Source organism: Notamacropus eugenii, chromosome 3, assembly GCF_028372415.1.
Source record: "Notamacropus eugenii isolate mMacEug1 chromosome 3, mMacEug1.pri_v2, whole genome shotgun sequence".
NCBI classification, from domain to species: Eukaryota; Metazoa; Chordata; class Mammalia; order Diprotodontia; family Macropodidae; genus Notamacropus; species Notamacropus eugenii.
In genome coordinates this window covers 121,171,797-121,180,019 of record NC_092874.1, presented here as the reverse complement: position 1 = coordinate 121,180,019, position 8,223 = coordinate 121,171,797, and the positions used below count along the sequence as shown (strand labels likewise).

Here is an 8,223-nt window from a genome sequence, read left to right as displayed (position 1 = left end):
CAGACCTGCCAGTCTGCCAGGCTGAATTCTCTGGTCCTGCGTGGGGAAGCAAGGAGGGAAGGGGGCACGTGCCCAGGCCACCCTGCGACCCCGCTGTGAGCCTCTTTGGACAGGCAGCAGGGTGGGGAACAGGGGCACCCCTCTGACTGAACCCGAAATCCACACGACTGAAGGGCTGCGGGTCCCCCCCGCCCGAGGGCCAGCCTCGTCCGGTCGCTGCGCCGGCCGCCTCAGGGTCCTTGTCTGTACAACGGGGCAGGGCCGCAGGGCTTGGCACGCCGCCGGGGGCACGGTCGGTGCCGCGTGGATGCCACCACTCCGAGACCCCAGCCGCAGCACGGGGCCGGGCGCAGAGGAGAGCTCGGTCCAAGCGGGCTGGGCCGGCCCGGAGCTGCCCCGGACCCAAATCTCCAGCCCCGTGCCTGAGAGCGGGGCCCTGGAGTCCAGTTTACAGAGAAGGAAACTGAGGCCCAGGGCCATGAAGCGACTTGCCCCCGCTCACCCAGCCTGCCATGCGAGGCGAGGCCCGGCCAGGGTCCGGGGAGGCTCGGCCCGGCGGGGGCGGGGGCGGGGGCGGCGCCACGCGGAAGTGGCGGGAGGGCGGGAGGCCCGGCCGGCCGGCCGGCGGGCGGGGGAGGAGGGCGGAGGCGGCGGCGGCTCCGGGGAAGCGGAGCCCGGCCCGAGGTCCTGGAGCGCCAAGACTCGGGCCCGGGGTCGGCGGCGCGCGCCCGCCCGCTCACCTGCCCAGGTAAGTGCCGGGCCGGAGGGGGGGCTCGGGACCGAGCGGCCCCCCGGCAGGTGCCCGGGCCCGGCCCCGGGGCTCCGCCTCTCGCCACGCGCTCCCGGCCCCCGGCCCGAGCGGGGCGGGGCCTTGCTGGCCTCCGGGGCTGCCCCGCCGCCTGGCCGCCGGCCTCCTTCCTGGGGTGGGGTGGGGGTGGGGACCGCCCGATTCCCCTAGACCTTGCAGTGGGCCCTTGGGCTCCTCCTCAGCTTGCCCCGCGCCCCCGGGCCCGCGGCGGGGGTCGGTGCCCTCCTGCGCCGCCCGCCCGCGCTGGCCTCCTGGGGCTGTGCCGAGCGCCCTAGGTGCGTTAGTGCATCCGAGCCTGGCAACAACCCTGGGAGGGAGGTGCTGTCTCCAGTTTACAGAGAAGGAAACTGAGGCAGGGGACAGCAGAAGCGGAACCTCGTCCTCTTGGCTCCGAGCCCTACCCTGTTTACAGACTACTGTACTGAGCTGCCAGACTTTTAATTTTTTGGAAATTGTGGCATTCCATCCATTATGTCCCTGTTTTTAAAAACCTATGAGACACCCCAAGTTATTAGTGAGATTGCCTGGTACTTACCTCCATGCCCCTTGAGGGAAAGAACTTGAGTTCTGACCCTGTTTGGGATTTTCTTGATAGATCCTGGAGTGGTTTGCCATTTCCTTCTGCAATTTATTTTACAGATGAGGAAACTGAGGCAGACAAGGTTAAGTGACTTGCCCAGGGTCACACAGCTAGTAAGTGTCTGAGGCTGGGATTTGAACTCATGTAGAGAAGTCTTATCGGATTCCAAGTTCAGTGCCACTTAGCTGTCCTAAGACTTGGATACTTAATAGGCATTTAGTATTCGTGGAATGGAAATTGTCTTCTGAAGTTCAGTTATCCCAAATCCAGACTCAGCATTTAGAATCTATCCCATTGCATGGTGGGAAGGGAGGAAGTTCAAAGTCATCATCTAGTCCATTCCTGCACTTTACAGGGAAGGGAAACTGAGGCCCAGAAAGGTTAAGTGACTTGTCAAGGTCACACGACTATTAAGTGGCAACCATTTCCTCTGATTTCCAACTTAACCCCTCCCACTACACCCTGCAGCCCAGGACTTGGTCTAATTCGAATCCTAGACCTAGGGGGTGGAAGGATACTCAGAAACCTTCTAGTCCAATCCCCTTATTTTGCAGATAAGGAAACTGAGACTCCAGGGAGGTTAAAAAAAAAATTGCCAAGTGGGACAGCTAGGTGCCCCAGTGGGCCCTGGCTTCAGACATTTACTAGCTGTGTGACCCTGGGCAAGTCACTTAACACCAACTGCTTCCCAAAAAATTGCCTAAGGAGACTCAGAGTAGGGACTTGAACCCAGACTCTCTGACTGGCTCTACAATTCACTCTGTCCTCAATACCCACTCCCATGAGAGAGGCCTGTTCCCACTTTGCCCAGATCTCCTAGGGAGGGAGGATCTCACACTTTGTCCACCAGTTCCTCTCCACAAATATACATTTGGTAATCATGGTTAAAGGACAGGAAAATAGACTCAATGAGGCAGGGCTGAGAAAACACCAAGGGGAGGGGGCAGGGGGTTAAGAGATGGGCTATGCATCTCACCCTGCCAGAGTATTTCTCTGGTCTTTTCTGCTGTGAAAAGGAGGAGAAAGGAGCTAGTGGGGACCCTGGGGAACCATGTAGAGCTGGGAATGTCCCTGGAGCTCACGTAGGACCAAGCCTTGGAGCCCGGGAAACCAGAACCACTGGAAACAGTCTCGTCCCAGCTGGCCTGTGTTTGGCCACTCTCCTCAGCCCTTCATTCAGATAGATAATAGAAAGTTTGCTCATCCCTGGAGCTCTGGAAATCTGGCATCTATTGAAGGAGTATCTGTGTTTGGTAGGGGGGAGGAGAGACAGCCTTGTCTCTGTCCAAGGAACGCAGGGTGGTTAGGGCTTACAGAACATGGAGCCAAGAATCCTGGCCTGTCTGCCTGACCCTATGGGCTTTCTTGATGAACTGTGAGAGGTAGGGAGAGCAGTCTGTGTGCACCTCTGGACTGGTCTCTGCTGTCTCTGTGGAGGCCTGCCAGCTGTACTGTCTTCAAGCCTTTTCAGTCTCCCTCTCCCTCTCAGTTCTCAGGGTCAGTTTTTTATAGCCCCCAGCCCCAAGCTCCAGAAACAGTCCATAAGCATTGATTAGTACCTGCCCAGATGTACCTACGCCTCTGTGCTAAGCACTGAGGATTCAAAGATGGACTAAACTGTCCAGATGGACTAAACTCTTTGCCCTGTGGAGTATTGAGAGCCTGAATGAAGGAAGAAGGGAAGAGAGGGCAGAGCTAGGAAAATGACAAATGCCCCCTTTTCTTTCCTTAATCAAGCTTTATTTGTTTAGCTCCTCCTATGTGCTAGATGCTTATAATCTTTCCAATATACCATTAATCTCCTCAATGCAAATACAAAGGAAGGGAAAGTGGGGTTGGGATGTGGGGTGGAAGGGGAGGGGCAAAAGGGCTTCTAATAATTTGGGTAAGTCACTCCAACACCTCAGTTTCTTCATCTGTAAAATAAAGGGGTTGGGCTGGGTGACCTCGGATCCTTTCCAGCTCTGGGCTATGGATAGGAGCTACGTTGCAGGAGGATAAACCTGGAGTATATTTCTATATCCCTGGGCCCAAGAGTAAAAATCAAAGCCTCTGATTTAAGTTCCTTTTTGCAAATGAACTTGGAAAGGTTTACATCCAGCCTCTTGTCCATTTCCTTCCAGGGTCCTCCTCTCCACATCCCTCCCCACCTCAAACATACTACAGGGTAGGGGACCCAGAATTTTTAATCCAAAGAGAAACTGAGACTAGTCATTTCTAAGTGAACTGAGAGCCAGGCAGGACCCTGAGTCTCTTTCTTGGACTTCTGGATAGGAAGAAGTTAGAGCAATATGATGGAGGGGGGGAGGGGGGTCCTAAGGAGCAGCCTGATGACTATAGGAGGTCACTGAGAAGAAGACCCCAACTCAGCAAACTTTCAATGGAGAGCCCAGAGGAATCGGGTGGGGGCTGGCTAAGGAGGGAGGAGCCTACAGGAGGGACAGCTCTTACACCACCCTTTGGGCAACCAAGCAGAAGGGCCCAGAAGAGGCCTATTCTGGCCTCCGCTGTAGGGGTGGCAACCACAGGAGACAGAGCCCTTGAGTCAGAAGCTACACCTGATTGACCAGAACTGCAGCAGGCAAGGGTGTCTTGGTGCCCCAGGGACCACAGCCTGGCAAGGGGCATCCGGAGCAGGACTGGTAAGCTCTACGTGCCTTTGGGGGAAAGGAGATGGGAGGGGTCATGTCAGGTAGAAGAGACTAATCTGGGTCCCCTCCCTCTCCTTGCACAGTTGGGAAGACAGGGCGGGAGATATCCCGTGGCCAGGGTGGAGGATCCCAAAGGGGAGTTTCAAGGAGGTAGAGTTGTCAGGTACCCATACCCTGCTCTCCTGTCTATGGCTGTGGCCTGGGGCTCAGAGCAAGACCGAGTTTGGGTCCCCTTTTCTCCCCCATGAGGTTCCTGCGGGCCCCTTTGGGTGTGGATCTAGGGAGGCTCTCTGAGACTGTTGCTTTTCTTTGGAGGAAGATTCTGCCTTTGACACTCCCCACCCAAGGGCGTGTAGTAAGAATAATAATATGTTTACATAGCGCTTTTTCCTCCTACCACTCACTCTAGTATGTAAGTGCAGATGTATTTATCCCCATTTTATGCGAGAAGGAAGTCCGGTCTAAGGGACTTGCCGGGTCTCCTGGCAATGACTTCCCTTGGTACTTGTTGGCAAGGGTAGAGAACCCCAGCTTGGCTGCCTGGAAGAGGGTCCAGTTATCTTGGGCTCCCCCGCCAGGGCCCTCTTTAGGTGGAGAAGAATTGGCTATTTCCTCCCCAATCCAGAAACCCTTACTCCATCCTCCTGGGGTGGGGAGGTAGGAATGGGACAGTGTGCCTGGCTGGAAGGCAGGAAGGCGGGAAGGAGATAGACCCTCGGGCTTGTTCTTTAGAATCTGGGAAGGAATACGGTGGAAAAGGAGCTGGTGGCCTAGGGGTGAGGTGGGATCTGTAAACCCTGGAGCATGCTGGGTCGCAGAACCATAGCCTGACTGACCCAGGGCTGTTGGGTCTTCCTGAGCTCCCTTCCCTCAAGAATCTTCACTGGAATCCATGTGACTCCCGTTTCTCAGAATGACTGAGGTCCTCAGCAATCGTGGCTGATGGAGGAAGTTAGGGAGACCTGGCCCCCTTCTCAGAGCCTGCCTGGCACTGGCTCTGGTGTGTGCTGTGTAGTTGAGCCTCCGTGCTCCACTTTGGTGACCAGAAGATAACATTTGTAAAAGCCTGTCTTGCCCTCTCTTAATTCCAGCACTTCTGTCATTGATCCCTCCCTGTTTACTCCTATTTGTTCGACTTCTTGGCAAGTATTTGTTTGCATATCGTCTCCCCCTTGTGATTGTGAGTGCCTGGGCTTTTGTCCTTCTAAATCCTCCACACCTAGCACAATACCTGATACGTGCTGTTTAATAAATGTGATATAATACTTATCTATTCGTATATAAATCTATACTAAGTAAAAATAAAAGGCAGTTTTCGAGGGTCAGACCAGAAAGACTTTGGCGTTGATCGAGTTTTCTCCTTTATGTGGGGACTAAATTCCTGACCTTGGCATTTTTTGCACTATTATCAGCCTCTTTAAAAGAAGAAAGGAGACCTGTCCAAACTTTTGGTGGGATCCTCAGGGAGGTATTTCACTGACTTTGACCGCCAGTTTTTCTACTGTGATTAAAACAGCAACGAAAAAAACCGAAAATCCTATCCACTCAGAAAAAGAGGAAGGGAAACTGGGGGGGAGCGTGGGTGGGGCAAAGTCTCCTCCATTTCCTAGAGAAGCCCCTGGGACTGCATTGTGGGAGCAAAGACCCTGAAGATGTCAGAGAGGAAATGAAGCTCAGAGTCCAGAGAATCATGAGCACCATCAGGTAGCAGGGCAAGGGGTGGGGGTGGAGGCAGAATGGGAACCCAGGAGTCCTGGCCCTTGGGCTGCCACTGCCCACGGAAGGGAAGATTCCCCAGTTTAAAGGAAAATACTTCCTGGGGACTGGCTATAAGGCCAACATTTATGTTTTGGGGACTAAGGGCCACACCGAGGGTAAGGCTAGTGAACTTAAAGTGAACTTGAACTCTCTGCCCTGGGGGTGGGAGGTGGTTACTTACCGAAGTACTACCTGGGGGTAGAGGGCAGAGGCAATCTTTCCCGTGACCCTGTTCTCCCCTAAACTGTCCCACTTTGCCTTTGCCTTCTCATTTGGGAAAATGAGAGCTATTGCTCTCCTTCCATTCCCTTCCCAAGTTCTTTCTCAGGCAAAGATTTCAGGACAAACCTTGGGACTGAATCTGTAGTCAGAGGACCCAGGTTGGAATCCCAACTCTTCTCCTCTGCTGTGTGACTTTAGGCCAATCATTTCCCCTCCCTGGGATGTGCTTTCCTTATCTGTAAAATCAAGTAGATCAGGGATTCAGACCTTTTTGTTCTGTCATGGATCCCCTTGGTGCTCTGCTGAAGCCTAGAGATCCCTTTTCAGAATGTTTTACATGCATAAATCACATAGGATTGCAAAGAAAACAAATTATGTTGAAGTACAGTTCTAAAAAGAGATATATATATATATATATACATATAGCTGTATAGATATATAAAATATGTGTATATGTATGCATATGTATACATATATATGTATATTTGTGTAACACACACACACTCACTGAGTTCTCATCCTCCAGGTGGGGGGGTGATGCTGTTGTCCAGATCTCTAACCACTAAGGCTATTCCTCCTTCTCACTTGTGGGAGAGGGTATATAGATGATGACTCCATTTTTCCTACTCACCCTTTCCCTAAGCTAAGACCTAGGACTTTCCACTATCACCTGCCCCTGTCCCCAGCTCAAGTGGTGGTGTTCAGAATGGGGAGGTACAATGCAGAGAATCAGACCACCTCTGATTTATCCTGCCCTGGGACACTTCCCCTATAGTAACTCCCTCTTTTCTTGTCCTGAAGAAGTAGGAAGGACCCTCTCCCAACCAAAATGTCACTGCCTACCAGCAGATGCCCAGTATTTGGGGTTTTCTTGGCAAAGTTTCTAGAGTGATGTGCCATTCTCTTCTCCAGCTTATTTTACAGATGAGGAAACTGAGGCAAACAGGGTTAAGTGAGTTGCACAGGGTCACACAGCTATTAAGTGTCTGAGGCCAGATTTGAACAGAGGAAGATGAGCCTTACTGACTCTAGGCCCAGAGTTCTATCCATTGTACCCCCTAGCTACCCTAAAAATCTACATTTTGAGAGCTAAATTGTGAGGAGGCAACAAATTAATCTAAATTTATACTAAGGTGTAAATGACTCATGCAAGACTTCTCAGTCTGTCAGCTAACATTTCTTAAATGCCTGCTATGGGCCAGGTAATATAATATGCTAAGCACCAGGGATATAAAGCCAGGCAAAAATGGCTCAGCTCCTGAAGGAGTTCACCATCCAAGGAGATGCCTGAGAGCAGTGTTAGGGAGTGTGGCCATTTACAGTTCTGTTTAGTGCTATGGGGAAGATTTTTCTCTTGAACCCCTCCTCCCACCCCCATCATCAGTTCCTGCTCCCCACAGTGAGTCAGGGTTCAGAGTCACCTAGGCACTGGCCAGCCTCTGCTACTTTCGTTTCCCCCTGGATTGGGTGGGGGAGGGCAAAAATGGGAACTGAGCGATGGGCCTTGGGGAGGGGATGGGAACATGAGAGGCAGGGGCTGGGAACCTCCCCCCTCCCGGCCCTCCCTGTTGTCAGAACTGGCGCCCGAGTTCTGTGCCAAGAAATGATATATGACTCAGGGGCTGTAGAGAACTGACATGCTGTATAAGGCTTAAATTAGGGTAGGGGGAAGTCCCTGGTCTGTGACCTTCGGAAGAGAGCAGGCAGAAGGAGGTACAGAGAATGTCTAAGCTCATTATACCCATTCTGCTGACAAAACTCCCCCACCATTCTCTCTACACAATGGAAACATCAGAACAGGAAGGAGGTGGAAACCTGGCTTCCAGGCCCAGCTTGGCTAATTATGAGTTTGTATGATCTCCAGCTATCACTCACTTTGATAGATGCTGGGTTCTTTTGTCATTCATTTATTCATTCAACAAACATTTATTAAGCACCTCTTATATGGTATGACCCTTGGGTAAATGACTTAAATCTTCTGAGGCTCAGTGTTCTTGTCTGTACAATGGAGATTATGCTTGCCCACTACCTCCCTGGATTCTTGTGAGGATGGAATGAGACCATGTATGTGAAGAGGCTCAAGGTACTATATGTGTACATTTTTGCAGCGATCTCGACCTGTGATTGTATTGGGATAGGGAACTCCTGGTGAGGAAACTCCCTTCACTGGTACAGATCCGAAACTCTTTTGCAGCCAACAATGG

At 52.3% G+C, this 8,223-nt stretch overlaps 1 protein-coding gene across 4 annotated transcripts in view; it reads left to right on the top strand.

Annotated features, from left to right (window-relative positions):
- Positions 1–629: 629 nt before the first annotated feature.
- Positions 630–8,223, top strand: part of IRF5 (interferon regulatory factor 5) — a 27,237-nt gene continuing 19,643 nt past the window's right edge. Inside the window, exon 1 of one of the 4 annotated variants that reach the window (XM_072652788.1) lies at positions 630–748. The gene's annotated coding sequence lies outside the window, so the exon portion shown is untranslated. Of the gene's footprint in view, positions 749–3,905; positions 4,031–5,641; positions 5,744–8,223 lie in introns of those variants that run through there. The other 3 variants (XM_072652791.1, XM_072652792.1, XM_072652789.1) reach the window with 3 other exon arrangements.